Genomic DNA, 24,173 nt, shown 5'->3' on the forward strand with positions numbered 1-24,173 from the left:
AACATTGCTCCCAAGTTGAAAATGTGTTTTTTTCTCTAATTTTCTTCTAATCTTTTGTAGATCTACCACTCAAAAGATGTTTGTGGGATGTCTTCTCTATGTATGTAGGAAAATATCCTTTTTTTTTTTCACTTTTCCATCTACTGACTCATATTTTTGTATTTGTTCAGTTGCCTTTCCTCTCCTCATAATATTGTTGTTCACTTTGGTATTTTGGATAAAATAGCAGAAATACAAAAATAAGTATAGACTATCAAAGTCACAAATAACCTATCAAAAAAAGCATCAATTTATGATCTACTATGTATATCAAGGCATTGAATTTGGCAGCATGGGAACATAAAGATAAGATCTGATCCTGGACCTTAAATATGTTGATATTTAAAGGAACCTGACATAGTGTCAAACAGGCTGAAGTAAGTCAGAGAAAAACAAATATTGTATATTAATACGTGTATGTGGAATCTAGAAAAATGGTATAGATCTTGTTTGCAAATCAGAAATAGAGATAAAATGTGTGGATACCAATGAAGAAAAAGGGGTGGGTAGGAGGAATTGGGCAGAGAATGCAATGGCACCCCACTCCAGTACTCTTGCCTGGAAAATCCCATGGACAGAGGAGCCTGGTGAACTGCAGTCTATGGGGTCGCTAAGAGTCGGACACAACTGAGCGACTTCACTTTCACTTTTCACTTTCACGCATTGGAGAAGGAAATGGCAACGCACTCCAGTGTTCTTGCCTGGAGAATCCCAGGGACGGGGGAGCCTGGTGGGCTGCCGTCTCTGGGGTGGCACAGAGTCGGACACGACTGAAGCGACTTAGCAGCAACAGCAGGAGGAATTGGGAGGTTGGGATTGACACATATACACCATTGATACTATGAATAAAATAGGTAACTAATGAGAACCTTCTGTACAGTACAGGGAACTCTACTCAGTGCACTGCAGTGACCTGAATGGGAAGTCCAAAAGGGAGAGGACATGTATATACACGTATGGCTGATTCATTTTGCTGTATGCAGAAATTAACACTACATTATAAAGCAATTATGCTCCAATAAAAATTAATTAAAAATACAAAAATAGAGGCAAAATGTTTAGAATTCTTATATAGTTTTGATGAACTGATCCCAATCTATTTCATTAAAATTTTCATTAAGTTTGTGGGGAAAAAAAAGGATATTGAAGCTGGCAAAAATAAGAATTAGAATGGTAGGAACCCTAAATTCACCTCCTTATAATTGTGTGTAAATTATTCAAGTTGCATCCCTTGAAATTAGCTTGCATCTTGCCTTTGAAAAATGTGCCCTGGATAACTTAGAGTGGTTGTAAAATTTTACCTTCTCTTTATGAAAATCAAACATAAAATAGGTTATAGGTTTTTTTCCGTGTTCTGATGGTTGGTAGAAGCCTTTTTCACAAGGCTAACTTTCCTAAGTAAAGTAATCAAGATGCACGGTTTGATAATCGATGCACAAGGAGGTGTTTAATGAATTATTGAAGCACGTGGCGCAGGTGTGCGTCTCCAGGGGCCAGAATACAGAATTACCGCTCGGCAATTAGACCGTCAGTGTTCCTTACCCAGTTGACCGTAATTAAAATAATTTTATTCTTGGTTTGATATTGGGAATTAAAACTCACAGCTCAGTTACCTGGTAAAAGGCTTTCAAGGCTAATGGCCAGAGACACGACGGTTTTAAAACGCCAACCCGTGTTCTTCCTCTGCATTTCAAATTCCTCAATCGTTCATGTCTGATTAAAGTTGTGTCTGACTAATTGATAATGACTTTTCAATTAGGTAAAAGCATATTTTATTTAGAAATTACATTTATTTACATTGATTTTTCCCTTCTTCAAGATGTCTGGGCTTCTGGGTCTGATTTAATCAGCCACAACTGGGAGGCAGCTTTTGCAAGAGTCACTGAGAAGTCATTCCCCAAACACAGGCTGCTGTTATCAGGCATTGGAGAAAGGCCGGGTAAAGCCACTGTTTATATAGGTTGCATCATGCAGCTTGCAGGATATTAGTTTCCCACCCAGGGCCTGAACCCAGGCTCTTAACTGTGAGAGCAGAGAGTCCTAAGCACTAGGGACCGCTAGGGAATTCCCTATCACCGTGTTAGCTGAAGGATACCTAGGAAACCCCTCGTCTTTTTCACTGAGCGTGGAAAAGGGGAATGAAGGCCGTGCTTGGCTGGTGAGGTCATGCTCTTTTCTTGTTGGGGTTGGGCATAAGAATCTCTCCAGGTGAGGGAAACTATCACAAACAACATTCTTTTTGACACATCTGCCCCTCATGCAGGAGTAATGAGGGGTCCTGGTGAGTTTGGGCGGCCTCCTCCCTTAATGTCCACGTGGTAGGGGTGAGGACCGAGATGCTCTCCACTTCTGGGGGCTAGAGGGAAGGACCGGACTTTTTCTGCCCCTGATTCTGCCAGGCAGGAGAGGTGAGCCCGTTCCCTTGCAGAGACAGTGACCCCAGCTTCCAAGGTGTTATCATCAGGTAAGCTGACTCCTCACTACCCGGCTGAACTCAGGGGGAGATGACAGAGCACAGCTGGGTGTTTGGGGTCCCTAGGTTTCTGAGGAGTGGAATCCTACAGGCTGTGTGTGTGTTTTAATATTTACTTAATTGGCTACACTGGGTCTCAGTCGCTGCGTGTGAGATCTTTAGTTGTGGGGATGGCATTTAGTTCCCTGATGAGGGATCGAACCCATGCTCTTGAGGGGGTCCCTGAGCCTCTGTTTTCCCACCACTTAGATGGAGGATACCAATGATCAGATAAAGGACTGTTGTGGGGATGAAAGTCAATCGAAGTAAAACATCTCGGGCTGCAACTGGGCATCAGTGGAGGCTCAACCAATGACAGAAGCTACTGTTGTAATTATGCTTTGTGATATTTATCTTTCCTGGGTTGTCCGTGTGGGTCCTAAGGTGGGGCATGCTGGCACCTCCTCTGATATGTGGGTCCTTCCTAAAGGCCAACACTTAGAAAAGACAACCGCCAAGTCACCTGGGACATCTCTGTGCTCAGATTTGCACCTCGATCCAATGGCTTTAGGACCTCAGCAACTCTCAAGTTCAAGACCAGCACTCTTGTGTTTTATACAGGAGCCTCAGGTCCAGAAGGGTTTCCCAGGTGGCGCTAGTGGTAAAGAACCTGCCTGCCAATGCAGGAGACATAAGAGATGCAGGTTTGATCCCCTAGGTTGGGAAGGTCCCCTGGAGGAGGGCATGGTATCCCACTCCAGTATTTTTGCCTGGGAAATCCCATGGACAGAGGAGCCTGGGACAGAGGGCTACAGTCCATGGGGTCACAGAGTTGGACACGATGGAGCGACTAACACACACGCAGACACACACACACACCTCCTAAACCGCCCTTGAGAACCTTGAGGGTTGATATTTTTTCTGTCACTGTGTTCCTTCAGAAGAGCTCTGATAGAGGCAGACCAGGAAGATGCTGTGACCGTCAGCTCACATGTAAATAAACTCACAGAGTGGCTGCTCGATGATTCTACCATCAGGGTTTACTTTCTCCTCCTTCATCTTGGGACATTTTGGACATTCAGCCTGGAGGTTATTTGTTTTGAAGTGTGCATTACCTTTAAGAGTCAAAACTCCTTTGCAAAAAACAAGGGTTTGGACATTGTGTCAATGCTTTCTTTCAAAACAACTTACCTTCCCTTCCAGCAGGTGGCAGTATAACACAGCAGTAACCTGAGCAAACAGTCTGGCCTATTTTAGGTTGAAAGCAACCAGGGAGTTTCATTCCCGGTTAGATTTCCACAATAATTCTAAATTAAGAAGATAGAGGCTTTCTAACAATTTTATCTGTGGGTCATCTTTTCACTGCCAATTGTTATACACTTCCTCAGGTAGAAAAATTTCATCCTGGTTTTCTGAGAGCTCCTTTACATCTGGCACTTGAAAATATGAAACTGGAGTATTGAGGAAAACATCTCGTTTACTATTTAAGTATTAGACTTAAAAGGTGTTTTGTTGCTATGCTCTTTTTGCATTTTTTAAAAATTATTTTTTAACTGGAGAACAGCTGCTTTACAATATTGTGTTGGCTTCTGGTTTACAAAAGTGTGAGTCAGCCACAAGTATATTCCTTCCATGTTGAACTTTCCTCCCACCCCACCCCACCCCATTCCACCCCTCTGGGTCGCCACAGAGCACTGAGCTGAGCTGCCTGTGCTGTGCGGCAGCTTCCGGCCCGCTCTCTGCTTTACATATGTCAATGCTGTTCTCTCAGTTTGCCCCACCCTCTTCTCCCCCTGCCGTGTCCAAAGTTTGTTCTCTTATGTCTGAGTCTCTGTTCCTACCTGCCCTGCAAATAGGTTCATCAGTATCATCTTCCTAGATTCCACATATATGCAATACTTATATGAATTTTGTTTTTCTCTTTCTGATTTACTTCACTCTGAATTATAGGTTGTAGGTTCATCCACCTCACTAGAGCTGACTCCGATGTGTTCCTTTTTATGGCTGAGTAATATTCCATCATGTGTACATACTCCAGGCCCTTCATCCATTCACCTGTTGAGGGACACCCAGGCTGCTTCTAGGTCCTACCTATTGTAAATAGTGCTGCAGTGAACTTTGGGGTACATGTGTCTTTTTCAATTATGATTTTCTGACGGTATATGCCCAGTAGTAAGATTGCTGGTGATATGGTAGTTTTATTCCTAGTTTTTCAAATACTCTTCATACTGTTTTCCATAGTAGCTGTATCAATTTACATTCCCACCAACAGTGTTGCTATGTTTAATTCACTCTATGATGTTAGTTAAAATGAAATTATTAGGGCTATTCATATGACTTCAGATAAGAAAATAGTCTTTCTGTGGAACTTATTTGAATGTGTACTTTCTGGACATGTGTATATTTATTGGCACATGCGTCTTTTGAGGAGTTATTTCAGCCTCTCAGAATTATGGTTTATTTTTTGGACTCAGCACAGCTTGAAAAATTAGCTTTCTTTAACATAATTTCTCAGGAATCTCCATACTTTTGTTTAGCTTTCCATAACTTTTAGGGAATTTGTTTAATAAAATTGGAAAAAATATTCATCAGACAAATATGTGAGAGGAGCCAAGGAACAGTTTTCAGGATGAGTCTAGCTAAAAGTGTGGATAACAAGAAAGCAGAGATTAGAAGTCAGATATCTACTACTTAAGGGATATATCTATTATTATTCTCTGAAAAGACAAATAGTGGCAAATTGCTCAATTATGGTGAATAAATCTTCATTATTTATGGTATCCCGGTTCAGTTGTGAATAAATGTGCCTTGAGTGTATTTTCTTATTCTAGACACAAGAAGACTCTTCCTACTGTGGACCCCAGCCCTGTGCCCGTCTCCTGTCTGAGAACTGTTTTCATGTCTTCTTTGTGGTGATCAGCACACAGACAGCAGACCCCAGGGCCTGAGTGGCAGCGGGGCCCCAGGCTGCGGGGGAGGAGAGGCACAGCACAGGGTGTCTGGCGAATGCCGCTCGCTTGGCCCTCCTCTCTTCACCCGGCAGATACTCAGCGCCCCAGTCAGCAGGCACCGTGTGAAGCGGGCACCCAGCCAGCGGGATGAGTGGGCATGCTCTGCTACCGTCCTGTGGACGAGCCCCATCTCTCTCTGCTTTTCTGCCTCAAATACTGCTTTTCGGTGGGTGTGAGTTTTTCTCTCTCATCTCTCTCCTCCTGTGACTTTTCTCTCCTCAGTTCCCTCTGCTGAGTGTGTAGAGGGAAGACTCCGTGGAGACACAGAGTGGGCACCCTGTGGACATGGAGGGTTGAGCTGATACATCTGAGTTATTGAGAAGATGGGAGAGAGGCTGGGTCCCCCCTGAGGCAGCCTGTGAGTGACTGAGTGGGGAGGGTGCTTAGTCGGACGGGGGGCCCGAGCAGGGTCCGCGCCCCTGCGTGTGTGTGGAGAAGACCAGGTGTTCTCACCTGTCAGAGGGACAGAGCAGCCTGTCCCCAAATGCCCCGCTTTCCACACTGATGATGTTTGAAGTAAACTTACTCAGGAAGCAGCCAGTGCAAAACAGACACTCTGTTCTTTGTCTCCCTGAAAGCAGAGATAAATCTCCCCAGTGAAGAGTCCCCTCCCTGCACCTGCAGGGGAGAAGGCATCCTTTATCACCAGAGACAGGAAACCCAGGGCCCTTCAGGCTGTGTAAACAAACCGTGTGACTTGTTGCTAACTTTCCTCCCCAAGTCCGAACCCCTTCCTCATGTCAGTTCTTCCCACATTTATTGTTTCTTTGTTCAGAGGTATAAACGCTGGTGCTTGGCCACTTCTTTGAGTCTCATATTTTATGAGCTCCCATGCACACAAAATTAATTTCTTTTTCTCCTATTCATCTGTCTTGCTAAGTTGCTTCCATCCTGTCTGACTTTTTGCAACCCCATATACTGTAGCCCACCAGGCTTTTCTGTCCATGAGGTTTCCCAGGTAAGAATACTGGACCGGATTCCAGGGGTGGAACCCACGTCTCTTACATCTCCTGCACTGGTAGGCAGGCTCTTTACCATTAGTGCCACCTGGGAAGCCCATGTTAATCTATCTTATGTCAACTTACCGGTTAGAGCAGACATGCCTGGAGGAGGGGGCAGGTGGTAGGCAAATGGGAGCTGACCTTCAGAGGACCAGAATATAGGGGTGGTCATGCTGTAGGTAAAGGAGTCTTCTGAGGTTTGGGGCTGGACAGAGGGGTTAGTTAGAGTTGGAATCTGGGTCTCCAGGATAAGAGCTTAGCAAGAACTTTGACCCTCTGAGATGCATTCCCAGAGAGGCATGACAGCTGGGGACACCAGCAATGGGTCCTGTGGGGAAAAAAGCCTCTTTTCCAAAGATCCATTGCATTCAGTGTGAATCCATTGGAAGTTTGTGGGAAAAATTAAAAACTCAGATGACCCCGCTCCCCATCATGCCTTTCCCTGTTATCAGGATGTCATCCTGAGTCTACGTGCTGTGCTAAGTCACTCAGTCATGTCTGACTCTGTGGGACCCCATGGACTGTAGCCCACCAGGCTCCTCTGTCCATGGGATTCTTCAGGCAAGAATACTGGGGTGGGTTGCCATTCCCTTCTCTGGGGGATCTTCCCGACCCAGGAATCGAACCTGCACGTCTCTTATGTCTCCTGCATTGGCAGGTGGGTTCCTTACCACTCAGCACCACCTGAGTCTATGGGAACTCAAGTAGAATTGTGTCCTGCTGTTGTGTGAAAATTGTATAAATATTATGTTGAATTGGTTCATAGTGCTTTTCAGGTCTACTATATCCTTCTACTTTTCTGTCTGTTCATTCTATTAAGTTTTGAGTTTAATATTGAAACTCCAACTAAAAATCTTAATTTATCTACTTAAAAAAGTAATTGTAATATATAGTGGAACTATATGTCACTTTATTCTGTGTTTTCCAAGTCTCCTGTAAATTTGTTAACCATACTTTCATAATTACAAAAAATTTAAAAATAATGTAAGATGCCATCCTGGACCTGATGTGGAATTTGATCTTTTGCAAAACATTTATTTGTATTTATTTATTTGGCTCCTCTGGGTCTTAGCTGTGGCATGCAGGGTGTTTGCTGCTACATCCAGAGTCTTTGTTGTGGCCTGTGGGATCTAGTTCCCATACCAGGGATTGAACCCAGGCCCTCTGCATTGGGAGCTTGGGGTCTTAACTGCTGGACCACCAGGGAAGTCCTGAATTTGATTTTTGAATGGACTGAGTTTGCATTGAGAATTTACTGAGAATTTACCTGTCAGGGACCATGACCTGGATCAGAAGGAATCTAGGTAGCAAGATCAGAGCTCACTCCCCTACCAAGACCTTGGATCCAGAAAGAGGGCCTGCTGGGCTTTGCTCAGCTGGACAGGTGGTCCTGGACCGACAGGATGTGCCCCTGGAGGCTGCACACGTCCTGGGAGTCAGGTGCTGGGTTTGCGTTATCCCCACGCAGTGGTGATGGGGGCTTCTGAGACTGCAGTCTCTTCTTTCGTCCTCTTTCCTGGGGCTGCCCTCCTGTGGCTGAGGGTTCGGGGCCCAGGGAGGGGCCACAGGATGGGTATTTTTGTGGATGGAGCAGGACACTCGGGTTTCAGTTCAGCTTGCATGTGCCCATGGTGGTGGAGGTACAGGCAGAACACGCGGGTGGAGACGGGGTTGGCCCAGGGCTGCTGTGTTCCACGTCCTCCTCCAGCCGTCACGTCTGCAGAGCTTTCAGGAGGAACTCCACCTGCAGACCTGGCCTTCCTGGGGACACGAAGGTGTATTTACCAATGTGGGAGCACAGAATAAACCTGGATTGTTTGCTCGTTGGATTTATAACTTGTAAGGGTCTGTACAGCACTGGCCTTCATCTGCACTCTGACTGCAGGGCCTGCGAGTGTGGGAGGCAGGCCACCCGCTTTCCCTGGAAAGGATGCTCTGTCGGCACCTCCCCTCTCCGAACCTTGAGTTCAGTAGCAGGGACAGGCAGTGGCATTTGTGTGCATTTGGGCGTTCACTGTATGTTTGAAACCTGTTCCGTGTGCTAGAGTTACTGTCTATGAAGTGACTGTTGTTGCTTTATAAAGATCAGTCCTTGGAGGGCAGTAGGCCAAAGGAAAACCCTTGGCTGGGCTGAGTCTTTTGGAGCCTTTACAGGTGGTGGGAAATGCCGCCTGCTCCCAGCCCCACACTGCCCCCTCTTTTGCGCATTACTTGAGCTCTGCCCAGGTTTTCTTATGGGCACAGTCCTTGCCCCCACTGCTGGTCTGGGCTCACTCCCCTTCAGACTGGCTTCCTATCCTGTGGTTTGCTGCGTTGTCGCCTCTTTCTCTTATGCTTCTGATCCATTGCTCTTCACTCGCTCTCTCCCTTTGGGTACCACGCCTTGGGTGCATTTTTCTCCCCATCCACTGTGGCCAGGATCCTTGGGCCTTGGCCTTGAGCATCTCCTGTTCCCAGCTCTGGCTCCCTGGACTCCACGGAAGGTCCAGGCCAGACTCCTGGACCTTCCCATCATCCCCACTGATGGGAGAGCAGCCAAAAATGAGGAGGAAAGCAAGGCAGCACAACATCCTGGTGTGGCCCATGTCCCTCACCAGGGGAGAGTTGGGCTGGGAGGGGCCCTCAAATCACTCTGGAGTCAGAAGCTGCAGCCTGGAGACTATGGGTCTCCAGCCCCAGCAGCACAGAGCTGTCGGGACAGACGGCTGGGGCCGCTGCCTCTCTGTGACCTTTCTCCCTCAAGAGCTCACTTTGTCCAGGGTTTATTTTGGGCACATCGAGAAATGAAAGCAGACATCCTTTTCTCCTTAACATATTTCCAGATGGATATACCCCAAGAAGTAGTAGTAGCCAAGAGAAAGAACAAAAGGAAAAGAAACTGCTTAATTGTTGCTTTGAAGGAGGGAATGCTGCTTTGGCTAAAGTGTTTCCTCAGGGGATGTGGTCTCATTGTAGGTACTGCTCCCGGACCCCAAGTAGATAATCAGGATGCATGCAAAGACAGGTGACTTCAGTCACTGGGAAGCTAATGAAAGTATGTGACTTTGCTAGTGTCACTCATCTCTACTCACATCAAGGGGGTATGTGCACTACTCTTTTATTCTATTCTGTCTATTTTTGCTCTAACTTTGTTAGAAGATTGAGATGGGGAATTCATCATCTCTGATTCAGTTCTTTCTTCTGAAGTCTCTTTTCAGTCATATATATGACTCATTTTTGAGCACAGCCTCACTGCTGTGGATTGAATTTTGGCATCCTCCAAAATTCAAATGTCGAAACCCAACCCCCAGTATGATGGTGTTTGGAGGTGAGGCCTTTGGAGGTGGTGAAGTCATAAGCGTGTATGAATGGGACTAGTGCCCTTATGAAAAAGGCAGCAGAGCACTCATTCACCCTTCCCCCAGGTGAAGACGCAGCAAGAAGATGGCCGTCTGTAAGCCAGGAAGTGAGTCCTCAGCAGACACCTGGTCTTGGCAGCCTTTAGAACTGTGAGGGATATGTTTCTATTGTTTATAAGCCACCCTGTCTACAATGTTTTCTTACAGCAGCCCAAATAGACTCAGACACTCACCTACTGCTACACAATCTGGAATGAAAACCAACCCCCTCAGAAGACCTCAGTATAGTCTCAAAGATAGGCTTTATATCTTTCCTATTCTAACTATTCATATGTATTCACTTTGAAAAATAATTTGAGGTGATTTACAGGCAAATTTAGCTTATAAACAATCAAATTTATGACAGTAGAATTCACATTATAAAAGCTAATAGTTGTATAATGATAATGTGATAATGAGTATATATATGCTCTGCTGCTTAGTAACTCAGTTGTGTCCAAACCTTTCCAAACTTGTGGACTGTAGCCCACCAGGGTCCTCTGTCCATTGAATTCTCTAGGCAAGAATACTGAAGTGGGTAGCCCTTTCCTTCTCCAGGGGATCTTCCTGACCCAGGGATCAAACCCAGGGCTCCTGCACTGCAGGCAGATTCTTTACCATCTGAGCACCAGGGAAGCCCGAGTACATACACACTCATACACTCATACACTCATACTCACACACACACACACACACACACACACACACACACACACAATCCATGGTAGCCAAGGAGTTACATCTCTGCAGCAGAGAGCTTTAGGACAGAAGATTTAAGTTGCCCACTTTCCAGCCCTTTGGTCAGGTCACAGACCTGTCCTCTGAACTCTGCTCACATCAGGCATCATTGCAAGACCATCAGTCCACTGCCCACTGAGTCCCTGGTGAAGACTCTAGTTTTCATCATTTTTTTCACTAAAAACACTCAAGGCTTCATCTCAACAGCACATGTGAGGTTTACTTTTCTTCACTAAACTTCAGATCTATGCATGTTCCCCAGTCTGTGATGCTTGTCTATCCTGCAGTTCTAGGACCATGACCCCTACCAAGTCCATGGCCCCCTCCAGCCCTTCTCTCCAGTGGCCTCCAGGCAGTTCTCTTACTGCCCCCTGCTACCCTAGGTTCCAGTTGGCATCTGGAACTTTGACAGCCCTGTTCTCTTAAAGCATCTCAATGCTTGTTAGAAATAGACATGACTGGAAGGATCGATATCATTACCTTATTATGAACCAGCCTCCTGTGGGAGATGCTTCTTTCCCTGGATTGTGGTTTTTCAAATGATTTTCATAATCATTCATAATGTAAAGGATTCCAGGAAGGCCTTCCACTCCCAGATGTATTTTTTTTTTTTTTTGAACATGATTTTTATCAGCTCTCTTCTATGTGCAGAATAAAGACCTTCTGAAGTCCAGTCTCAACCACAATTTATTTATTTCTTTTTATCTGCTACCACACCCCTGTAAGAATTGCCTCTCTGCTCAGACTAGTCTGGGGTTGATGTCCTCCAAAATCTGTGCTGCAAAATTTTCCTTGACTGTTTCCCACTTCTGAAAAACTGTCACCTCTTCTTCAAGCACACACAGCCCTCCCTGCTGTCCCACACATTCTCCTGAACTTAAATATTTATTGCATTCATTGAATAAATATTTATTAGGCACCTATCATGGGTAGGTACTAGATTCCAGTGATGAAGAAATTGAATGAAACAGTCCTCCCTGCCCTCATTCTAGTATCAGGGTTAGCAGTGATAAGAAGTAGGGAAAAAAGGACTTGTCAACTTGGGAAGGGAAGGAAATAGGAATGCAAAGTGGAAGCCTCAGGTGAGAAAATGAACCTAGAAGCACCCAGGTCTTGGGTCTATATTCCTGTTCACTGTGAAGGCAAGAAGAAGTTGGGTGAATGGTGGAGACTGTTAATTCTCCTGGCTCTGGTGCAGCGTCCTCACAGGTAGAGTAAATGTTGCTGAACCTAGGATTCTAGGAAAGGGGGATGTTCATAGAGGTTCCTCCTTAGCTGAATGCTCTGTGTGTGTGTATGTTAGTCACTCAGTCATGTCTGACTCTTTGCAACCCCATGGACTGTAGCTCACCAGGCTCCTTTGTCCATGGAATTCTCCAGGAAAGAATACTGGAGTGGGTTGCCATTTCCTTCCCCAGGGGATCTTCCCAACCCAGGGATTGAACCCAGGTCTCCTGCATGGCAGGCAAATTCTTTACCATCTGAGCCACCAAGGAAGCCCTAGTTGAATGCTGGCAGAACCAGAAAGGGGAATAGGGAACCAGAAATAGGAGATCTGGACTTCATGTGATTAGATCATGAGCACAGAGCCCATAAGTGTCCAGAGAAGGGGAGATTGTAGGTAGAATCAAGTCACACATCAGGGTTGGGGTAAGAAAGCAGAAATTCGTCATCATAATGAAACAGAAAGATGGATTCAGGACTCCAGTTTGAGAAGCTGAGCAAAGTGGTTAGTGGTTGAAAGAACAGGCAGATGAACAGCAAAAGGCAACAGTCCAAGTCTGTGTGCTCCTCAATTCTTCAGTACATTGGAAGCCGGTGCTATGTTTTAAGCCATGCAGGTTTATCGGCCACTTTATGGCCCTAGAGGTTGAGAGTTGGTTGGCCGATTTGCCCAAAGGTGCTTGAAATGAGGAATTCAGTCTGCAGCCTGGCTATGGTGGGACTAACCAACCTGCAAGACCAGGGGTGAGAGTCAGAGTCCAAGGATTAAGAGGAGATAATACCAAGGATACTCACAGTGAGGGTGTTTCTGAGCTCCACTGGGGCCGTGGTCCTGAGTGACTGCTGAACAGGGACAAGAATCCATCTCAGGCTAGAGGAATGGGTGCCATCTCCTTTCAAAACTGTAAAGTCTACCTGGTCTCCTGTGACTTGGCAGACTCCTCTGCCACATTGTGTCCGACTTTTCACAATCCAATGGATTGAAGCACTCCAGGCTTCCCTGTCCCTCACCATCTCCTGGAGTTTGCTCAGGTTCGTGTCCATTGAATCAGTGATGCCATCCAACCATCTCACTCATCCTCTGTCATTCTCTTCTTCCCTCAATCCTTCCCAGCATCAAGGTCTTTTCCAATGGTCATCTCTTCACATCAGGTGGCCAAAGTATTGGAGCTTCAGCATCTGTCCTTCCAATGAGTATTTTGGGTTGATTTCCTTTAAGATTGACTGATTTGATCTTCTTGCAGTCTAAGGGAATCTCAAGAGTCTTCTCCAGCAACACAGTTCAAAAGCATCAATTCTTCGGTGCCCTGCCATCTTTATTGTGCGGCTCTCACATCCGTACGTGACTACTGCAAAGACCATAGCCTTGACTAGACAGACAGTTATCAGCAAAGTGATGTCTTTGCTTTTTAACTCACAGGCTAGGTTTGTCCTAGCTTTCCTGCCAAGAAGCGGTTGTCTAATCTCATGGCTGCAGTCCTGTGACTGAGTGACCCTAAGGGTAGTCATGCAGAAACAGGTAAGGGTTCAGCTTGTGGTCAGAGATCAGAAAGAGGGCCTCAAAGCTGGAGGCCCTCAGGAACCTGGAGACTCCAGGGAGCAGGACACAGGGAAGAACACGGGGGTGTCACAGACTGAGGGGAGGCAGGGACTGTTAATTCAGGAGTCTAATTTTATTCTGGTTGCTGGAAGAGAGAAAAAAATCATAGGGAACATCTTGCTTGGATAAAGGTCACTCCCCCAGGGAAGGAGAAAGAAATAGTCCTTTCTGGTGAACAGATCCTGACCAGGGAAACATGTTCTCAGGAGCCCTTGGTGTGAATTTGTATCAAATGGCTATGTTCTCCAAGACCTAGCACTGGGGCAGCAGAGACCCCAGAGAAGGGGCAACGGGGAGCGATCTTCAGGGGCACAGATGGACCATTAGCAGGTTTGCTTTGCCACACCCCTGCCCATGTTACAGCCTTTCGCTTTCCATTATAAAACTCTCCTGTGGGGTTTCATTTGGGGCCTTGAGGGACATTGATTTCATTCAATGTTTTGACTAAGTTTTTAAGACCCTGAGTCATTTCTATTTTTTTATTGTCACCCTCTGTAGAGTAGGACACCATTTAGAAATTTGACAGTATTTTTCCTGTCCTTTTGCGGTTGTCAAATATTGAATTAGGTCTCATTATAAACGGAGTAGAAGCTGTCGTTGTTGACATTTTCCTTCATTAGGAAGATACTGAAAGCTGACATTTTTAACCTATCAGCTCCAGTCAGTCTGCAGATAAGACACGGTGTGGGAACAAGGCCGTCTGCCTCCATTCCTGCTGTCATTACAGACTCACCGGGAATCATTCATTGATAAAGTGGCTTCACGTAATGGGTCTCTTCCAGAGAGAGAGAGGCAAAAAGCATCCATTAACTCTAGGATTTAAAGTCTGAATGAGTGAAAGAAGGCATTGATTTGACTCCTGTGAGATTATTGATTAACTCAGATTTGAAACCTGAATGAATGAAGAGAAGACATTGATTTGAATCCTGGTTTTGCCCCTCAAGAGTTAGTTAATTTCGTTGGTTCTCTCTTTATTTGCAAAATTTAAAAAGCAACAGTAACTCCTTTCCCGATACCAAAGGATTATTTGGGGAGTTAGGGAATCAATTAGATGATGTAGTGAAGTGCTTTACAAACGTTAGGTTTTGCTTTACCTATTACATAGGCTTAATGAGATAGGTTATTTGGTTTTTGATTAATTGAAGGATTCTGGAATCATTCAAAGGTCGGGTGAGAACTGTGGTTGAGGTTTGGGGGAGGTAGAGTCCTGTTTCACTCCCACAGACCTCATCCATAGACTAAGTTGATGAACATATTTTATTTTTTTACAAAAAATTGGAATATAATTGCTTTACAATGTTGCATTGGTTTCTGCCTACAACACCATGAATCAGCCATAGGTATGCATATATCCCTTCCCTCTGGGGCCTCCTCCCGCCTCCACACCTGCCACCCCTCTCAGTCATCGCAGACCACCGCGCTGAGCTCCTTCTGCTACACTGTAGGTCCCCGCTAGCTGTGTGTTTTATACTTGGTGGTGCGTATATGTCAGTGCTACCCTCTCCATTCATCCCCCTCTCTCCTTCCCACTCTGTGTCCACAGGTCCAGATGAATATACTTTCTAACCCAATCCCTTCCAAAGTTTGTGACTACTGTTTCAAAACCCTGATCACAGGGAATTATATGTTTAAAGATTGAGGCCAAGGCAGCTAATGCTGTGGTAGTTTATATGTGTTAATATCCCTGGCTGGCTCAAATGGTAAAAATCCACCTGTGATGCAAGAAACCAGGTTTGATCCCTGGGTCAGGAAGATCCCCTGGAGAAGGGAATGGCATCCCACTCCAGTATTCTTGCCTTGAAAATTCCATGAACAGAGGAGTGTGCAGGCCACAGTCCATGGGGTTGCAAGGAGTCAGATACAACTGACCAACTAACACTTTGTATGTATTAATAGCATTTTGGTTTTTGAAGAAAAGGGGGACAAAGTTTGGAAGCAATTGCTTGAAGGTCACAGCAAAACCCATGAGGTATATTGACTTAGGTTGAGAAGTAGAATATGAACAAAGTTCTCCCACCTACCAGACAGATACTCCATGGTTTACAGGTAAGCCAAGGTGCTGGACTGTGAAAAACAAAGGAGGTGAACAATGCTCAGTGCAACTCAAAGGTGAAAGTAGAGGGACACAGCCACTTGTCCTTCTTGCTTTCTGTGCTACATTAAATCCAATCTCCTTTTCCACAAGGGGAGCCAACTGCATTTCTTGTTGTTTTTCAGGTGCTAAATTGTATCCGACTCATTGTGACCCCATGGACTGCATGCAGCACGCCAGGCTTCCCTGTCCTTCATGATCCCCCAGACTTTACTCAAACTCATGTCCATTGAGTCAGTGATGCCATCCAACCATCTCATCCTCTGCCACCACCTTCTCCTCCTGCCTTCAGTCTTTCCCAGCATCAGAGTCTTTTCCAGTGAGTCAGCTCTTTACATCAGGTGGCCAAAGTATTGGAGCTTCAGCTTCAGCATCAGTCCTTCCAGTGAATATTTGTTGATTTCATTGGAAGGGTTGATTTCCTTTAGGATTAACTGGTTTGATCTCCTTGCTTTCCAAGGGACTCTCAAGAGTCTTCACCAACACCACAGTTCAAAAGCATCAATTCTTCAGCACTCAGCCTTCTTTATGGTCCATTTCTCACATGCGTACATGACTACTGGAAAAACCATAGCTTTGGCTATAGGGACCTTTGCCAGCAAAGTGACGTCTCTGCTTTTTAATATGCTCTCTGAGTTTGTCATAGCTTTTCCTTCAAGGAAGACTAATGTTGATTAAATTCAGGATGACCAATATTGGGTCAAAACTCACTTGGAAAGAGTTTTGAGTAAAAGCGAGTGCTCTCAAATTCTAAGCTAAGGTACAGCTCAGTCCCCCCTGGGATTGACCCAAGTGGGATATTAACATTTTGAATGTCAGTCAATGTAATCAGTAAGGTGCCGATGACAGCTAGTTCCTTCTGGGCACCTAGCAATTCGACTGCAGTCTGTTGTTCTCTTCTTGGCTGCAGAAATAAGGCAAAGCTCCCATGCCCACCAAGGAGAAAGAGCCCCTCTTGCTCTCTGACAGTTAGCCCAAGCTTGGGCCCATGTCCTTCTGAGGAGACAGTCAGCCAGATCTCACCCCACGCACACCCCTCCACTGGGCACCCCTGTGACACCACAGTCCATCTGGGTGAGGTGACCTGCAGGGATTTTGTTTAACTCAGTGTGTTGAGCACATCTGGAGAAAAGACTTGTGAGAGGATTGGTGATGGTTAGTGCTGCTGTCAGCTTGGTGGTGGTCATTTATCTGCTCGCAGTGCTATTTGAGCAAGAAGTGATTGTCTTCTCTGAAAATGCTTTCTTCTATTTGATTACTTCTTAAACACTGGAGTATAAACCTTCTCTGAGTGGAAAGGGAGGTGGAAATTTCCACGGGCTAGTGGTAACCCTTACATCTGGGTTCTTATTCCGATTTCTTATAAACTTTAGAAAATGACCTCTTGAGCCCGAGTTACCTCATTTGTAAAAATGCAGACAGTATCATTTATTAGACTTAGACTTGAGATAAGGATTAAGTGAATTAGCAATGGAGGGAGATTCCCTCCCCAGCGTCTGATGCATAGAAATAGGCATTTAAAATGTATTTATTTGCTGTTTATTTATTTAACTGCGCCGAGTCTTGGCTGTGGCATGCAGGATCTTTAGTTGCGGCGTGTGGGGTATAGTTCCTTGACCGGGGATGGAACTTAGGCCCCCTGCATTGGGAACGTGGAGTACACCAGGGAGGTTCCTTAATATGCATTTAACAACTCTAAATTTTCTCCTCATGGTGGTGGTGTGGATGAAAGAAAGAAGTGCAGACTGGGGAGTCCATAAGCCCAGATTATAGTAATAAATGCTAAATTGATCAGTTGTGACACTGGAAGAGTCGCATAGACTCTCTAGTCTGGATTTCTTGTATAAAAACAAGAGGTGTTCTTTTTGATGATGGCCATTCTGACAGGTGTGAAGTGATATCTCACTGTGGTTTTGATTTGCATTTCTCTGTTAATTAGCCATGTTGAGCATCTTTTCATCTGCCTGTTGGGCATCTGCATTTCCTCTTTGAAAAATTGTCTATTCAGTTCTCCTGCCCATATTTAATTGGGTTGATTGTTTGTTTTGATGTTGAGTTGTATGAGCTGTTTATGTATGTTGGATATTAATCCCTTATTGCCATATCATTTGCAAATATTTTCTCCTTTTCAGTAGGTTGTCTTTTCATTCTGTTGATGGTTTCCTTTGCTGTGCAAAAGGTTTTAAGTTTAATTTGGTCTCATTTAAAAAGTTTTTGCTTTTATTTCTTTTGCTTTGGGAGTTGTATTCAAAGAAACATTGCTGTGATTTGTAGCAAAGAATGTTCTGCTTATGTTTCCCTCTAGGAATTTTATGGTTTCTGGTCTTATATTTAATCTAATCTTTAACACATTTTGAGTTTACATATGTTGGTGAGTATGTGGAAAAAAGAAAACCCTTGTACTCTATTGGTGGGAATGTAAATTGGTGCAGACACTGCAGAAAACAGTATGGAATTCTCTCCAAAACTAAAAATAGAACTTTCATATGCTCTAGCAACCCATTTCTAAGTATATATCCAACCCCCACCCCCACCCACCCCGCCAAATGCTAGTTTGAAAAGATATATGCACCCTGGTGTTCACAGCAGCATCATTTATAATCACCAAGATGTGGAAGCAACCTGAGTACCCATCAGCAGATGAATGGGTAAAGACGATGGGGTACATCACACAATGGAATATTACTCAGCCATAGAAAGAATGAAATTTTGCCATTTGTAGCATCCTGGATGGACTTGGAGGATATTACGATAAACCAGAAACAGACAAATACCATATGGTATCACCCATGTACAGACTCTAAAAACTACAACTAGCGAATGAATATGACAGGAAAGAAGCAGACTTACAGACACAGAGACCCAACTAGTGTTTACCAGGGGGGAGAAGGGAAGGGAGGAGGGGCAGTACAGGGGCAGGAGAGTAAGAGGTATGGACTGGTGGGTGTAAATTAAGCCACAAGGGTATGTTGAACAACGGGAAATCTAGCCAATATTTTATAATAACTGTAAATGGAGTATAACCTTTAAAACCTGAATCGCTATATTGTACACCCATAACTTAAAATCCCATGGATGGAAGAGCCTGGTGGGCTGCAGTCCATGGGGTCGCTAAGAGTCAGACACAACTGAGCGACTTCACTTTCACTTTTCACTTTCATGCATTGGAGAAGGAAATGGCAACCCACTCCAGTGTTCTTGCCTGGAGAATCCCAGGGACGGTGGAGCCTAGTGGGCTGCCGTCTATGGGGTTGCACAGAGTCAGAAATGACTGAAGTGACTTAGCAGCAGCAGCAACTTATACAAAGAATCTGCCTACAATGCTAGAGACCTGGGTTTGATCCTTGGGTGAGGAAGATCCCCTGGAGAAGGAAATGGCAACCCACTCCAGTATTCTTGCCTGGGAAATCCCATGGACAGAGGAGCCTAGTGGGCTACAGTCTATGATGTCACAAAGAGTTGGACATGATTAAGCACACACACAAGATGAGAATATACTTCAATTTAAAAAAATAAAGACCTGACAGAATACAATAAAATTATATAAAGCAATTATACTTCAATTAAAAATAAATTAATTTAAAAAATTCAAGACAAACAAAAATAAATAAAATAAGAAGACTTTCCTGGTGGCTCAGTGGTATCAGCCTGCAATGCAGGAAATGTGGATTCAATCCCTGTGTACGGAAGATCCCCTGGAGAAGGAAATGGCACCCCACTCCAGTATTCTTGCCTGAAGAATCCCATGGACAGAGGAGCCTGGCGGGCTATAGTCCATGGGGTCTCAAGCAGTCAGACACAACTTAGTGACTAAACAACAGCAAATGTACTTCAGTGAAAAAAATAAGACAAGAGCTAGTACTGTCTCTAAGGTTTCTTCTAGCTTGGTGGACTCATGATTACTGGCACTTTGTGTGCATGTGTGTGTGAATCAATTGCGGTTAAATTTAGCACAAGACTGTCTTTGTTACCCAAGGGGTACTACCTTTCACGTGGTGTTTGCATCCGTACTTCATGGCACTCCTGTATGGGAGAGGTAGTCAGTGAGTTCCCAGGGATCTGCTCTCTGTCCCTTGGAAGAACAGACGGAGACCCTGGTGGTCTTTAGAAGTCTCTCTACTCCCATGTCAGAGGGTTACAGCTCCCTTTAATTGTGAGGAGAATCTTATCCCTTTGAGCATGCCCTGAGCTTCCCAGCTCTGGGCTGCAGGACCAGCCCATGAGGATCTGTGTTTGGTGCTTACACCCCAGGGGATCTGCGGTATTTGAAGTGCCAACCTTGAGGTGCCTACCAACGAGTCATGGCCTTTGCTGTTTGTGTCCTGAAGTATCTCTAAGCCAGGTGGCTGGTGGAGGAGGTACTGATTTCAAATTGATGTGTTTGCGGACATAGGGACTTTTGAGAGAATAAATGGACATTTGTATCCTGGGGACTTCCCCACTGGCTCAGTGGTAAAGAATCCACCTGCAGTGCAGGAGATATCGGTTTGATCTCTGGGTTGGAAAGATCTCCTGGAGAAGGACATGCAACCTACTCCAGTATTCTCGACTGGAAAGCCCATTGCCTGGGGTTGCAAAAGAGTTGGACTTGACGGGGTGACTCAACAGCAACAACATCAGTCCTGTGAAGCTTTTTCACTCCCAGGGACAGATACTGTAATTTTAAAAATTTTAGAAATTAGTGGTATGTAAAGATGGAAAATAGAGAACGTCAGTCCTGGCTAATGATGGGGTACAAGAAATACATTTACAATGTTCAAAACTCTTTGTTTCAGAAGCCTCTGGGGAATTGTTGGAGATCTGTCTGTAGAAGACTGGCAGAGTAAAAGTAATTGCTCTAAAACTGAAAGACAGAATAGAGGTGGATTCTGAAATACACAGCAAAACTGCAAAATTGAATGGACTCTGAGCTGACTGTGAGTGCTTACTCCAAGGAAGCATGATCTCAGGAAACCAGTGTGGATTTCCTAGAAATTAACTTTGTTCTTATGGTCGACAGACTCATATATTAGGGCCCGAGTACCTGACACATTAGGGGATGCAAAAAGACAACTCATTGGAAAAGACCCTGATGCTGGAAAAGAGTGAAGGCAAAAGGGGAAGGGGCTGACAGAGGGTGAGGTGATTGGATGGCATCACTGACTCAATGGACATGAGTTTGAGTAAACTCTGGGAGACAGTGGAGGACAGAGGAGCCTGGCGTGCTGACGTCCTTGGGGTCACAAAGAGTCGGACATGACTGAGTGACTGATCAACAACAAAGTTTACTCAGAGAAACTGGATATATGACCTGTCCTTACTATCTTGCTTAAAATTATTTTGGTATTTAGAATGGATGGTAAATGTGTTCCCAGAAACAATTCTGTGATTCAGTTCAGTTCAGTCGCTCAGTCGTGTCGGACTCTTTGCGACCCCATGAAATGCAGCACGCCAGGCCTCCCTGTCCATCACCAACTCCTGGAGTTCACTGAGACTCATGTCCATCGAGTCAGTGATGCCATCCAGCCATCTCATCCTGTGTTGTCCCCTTCTCCTCCTGCCCCCAATCCCTCCCAGCATCAGAGTCTTTTCCAATGAGTTAACTCATTATCTTATAATATATTGCAAAGAGTTGGACATGACGTAGCAACTGAACAACAAGAACAACATTGTCCTAATTCTGTGTATATGATTTTGATTCCGATTTCTTTTCTGAAACCTTGCTTCATGAGAGATTAGCCACAGCCCTTGGGAGCAATAAACATCCTGCATTGCAAACCTCCTTTTGCCATCTCACAGAATCTCCATAAATCTCGGCTGCAGTGAAGGCATCTCTTATTTTATCTATGAAGTGACTATTTCAAGAACATTTTTACAGCAGTCATCATTATTAGTCCTTTGTCCAATTCTCCCAGTTAGGAGAAGAAGAAATTAATATGCAATGTTGATATTTCTATTTTGCATTTAGGGCTTCCCTAGTGAATCAGTGGAAAAGAATCTGCCTGCTAATGCAAGAGACATGGGTTCAATCCTTGGGTCAAGACGATCCCTTGGAGGAGGAAATGTCAGTTGACTCCAGTATTCTTGCCTGGGAAATCCCATGGACAGAGGAGCCTGGCGGGCTACAGTCCACAGGGTCCCGAAAGAATGAGACACAAATTAGCCATCAAACAGCAACAAGAATCACCTGACGTATTGGGTGGAATATTTTACATCATCCTTGTGAACAGGTTGGAGAAATATGAGTTTATAAAAACAGAGCATTTACATGAATCAGCATGAACTTTCAAGGATTCTGGAGGACTGGGAAGATATGAAGATAAAATTGGAGATATTTTGCCTGGAGATGAAAACAGTTTCTTTTTTCCCCCTTTGGAGGGCTAGGCATGAATGGTTGTTCAGTTGCTCAGTCATGTCCAACTCTTTGCGACCCCATGGACTGGAGTACACCAGGCTCCCCATTCCTTCCCCATCTCCTGGAGCTTGCTCAAACTCATGTCCATCAAGTCAGTGATGCCATCCAACCATCTTGTCCTCTGTTGTTCCTTTCTCCTCCTGCCTTCAATCTTTTTCCTGCATCAGGGTCTTTTCCAGTGAATCTGCTCTTTGCATCAGGTGGCCAAAGTATTGGAGCTTCAGCATCAGTCCTTCCAGGGCATATTCAGAGTTGACTTCTTTAGGATTGATTGCTTTGATCTCCTTGCAGTCCAAAGGGACTCTCAAGAGTCTTCTCCAACACCACAGTTCAAAAGCATCAATTCTTCAGCTCTCAGCATTCGTTATGGTCCAACTCTCACACCCACACATGACGACTGGAAAAACCATAGCTTTGACTGTATGGACCTTTGCAGGCAAAGTAATGAAAACAGTATGAACAGGCATGAATGGTAGCTGTTTGCAAATATTTGTTTAACAGGTATGTCACTGGAGAGGAATTAGACGTTTCCTATGTCTCAAGTGGGACAGTTTTGGCTGAGGGAGGCAGATTTTTCTTAATCCAAGGGAAAAGGTTTGTGTCAATCAGTCTAATGGAAGGGACAGGCTTTTGAGGTAGTCAATATGACTTCTTTGATGAGTTCAAAAAGAGGCTGGTGTTCTGTTTGGGACATTGTCTAGAGCTGCATGCAATAAAGGTACGTTGGATAAAACAATTTCTTCTGGTCCTTTCTAAACCTTCAGATGCTGAGATATCTGAGATATTGAATAAATGTTAGAGGTCAGAAAGCAGATGGATGTCTTTCCCTTTGTCACCACGACTAAAGGAGTATATTATGTTCTGTCACAAGAAATGGCTTCAATTCCTAAGTCCCTGCATTAGAGATAAGCCAGGAATGAGGAAATCTGCTAAAAGCCATGATAGCAAGAATTACCTAAGAGCTAAGAGCATTATGTTTTGATGTAAGCCACCAGGGAAGGAAAATATTTCATTTGTTTAAAAAGACAACAATATTTATCAAATATGTCCAATCTAATCAGAATTGTGACTGACAGATAATTTAAACTGTGAATATTGCATTGTCCTCATATTCTAGGAGCAGTTTGTCTGAAAACTAGATCACTTTTTCTAATATAAATAATTTTTTTTCCCCTTAGAGCTCAAAGTTATCCATGAGTTTTCCTTTTCCTTCCTAGTTAGATTGTAGAAGTTCTTGAGTCTCAGTTTAGAGAGTTGATAGATTTTGAACTCTTCTGACTGCATCAGTTCAGTTCAGTTGCTCAGTTGTGTCAGACTCTTTGTGACCCCATGAATTGCAGCATGCCAGGCCTCCCTGTCCATAACCAATTCCCAGAGTTCACTCAAACTCACATCCATCAAGTCAGTGATGCCATCAAGCCATCTCATCCTCTGTCGTCCCCTTTTCCTCCTGCCCCCAATCCCTCCCAGCATCAGAGTCTTTTCCAGTGAGTCAACTCTTCGCATGAGGTGGCCAAAGTATTGGAGTTTCAGCTTTAGCATCAGTCCTGCCAAAGAACACCCAGGACTCCTCTCCTTTACAATGGACTGGTTGGATCTCCTTGCAGTCCAAGGGACTCTCAAGAGTCTTCTCAAACACCACAGTTCAAAAGCATCAATTCTTCGGTGCTCAGCTTTCTTCACAGTCCACCTCTCACATCCATACGTGACCACTGGGAAAAACCTTGACTAGATGGACTTTTGTTGGCAAAGTAATGTCACTGTTTTTCAATATGCTATCTAGGTTGGTCATAACTTTCCTTTCAAGGAGTAAGTGTCTTTTAATTTCATGGCTGCAGTCACCATCTACAGTGATTTTGTAGCCCCCCAAAATAAAGTCTGACACTGTTTCCACTGTTTCCCCATCTATTTCCCATGAAGTGATGGGACCAGATGCCATGATCTTAGTTTTCTGAATGTTGAGCTTTAAGCCAACTTTTTCACTCTCCTCTTTTACTTTCATCAAGAGGCTCTTTAGTTCTTCTTCACTTTCTGCCATAAGGGTGGTGTCATCTGCATATCTGAGGTTATTGATATTTCTCCTGGCAGTCTTGATTCCAGCTTGTGCTTCTTCCAACCCAGAGTTTCTCATGATGTACTCTGCATGTAAGTTAAATAAGCAGGGTGACAATATACAGCCTTGACGTACTCCTTTTCCTATTTGGAACCAGTCTGTTGTTCCATGTCCAGTTCTAACAGTTGCTTC

At 44.5% G+C, this 24,173-nt stretch overlaps 1 protein-coding gene across 1 annotated transcript in view; it reads right to left on the minus strand.

The window, feature by feature from the left end:
- Positions 1 to 24,173, minus strand: part of GALNTL6 (polypeptide N-acetylgalactosaminyltransferase like 6) — a 1,507,590-nt gene that overhangs the window by 205,908 nt on the left and 1,277,509 nt on the right. The window lies entirely within an intron of this gene.

Source organism: Bos mutus, chromosome 8 (genome assembly GCF_027580195.1).
Source record: "Bos mutus isolate GX-2022 chromosome 8, NWIPB_WYAK_1.1, whole genome shotgun sequence".
NCBI classification, from domain to species: Eukaryota; Metazoa; Chordata; class Mammalia; order Artiodactyla; family Bovidae; genus Bos; species Bos mutus.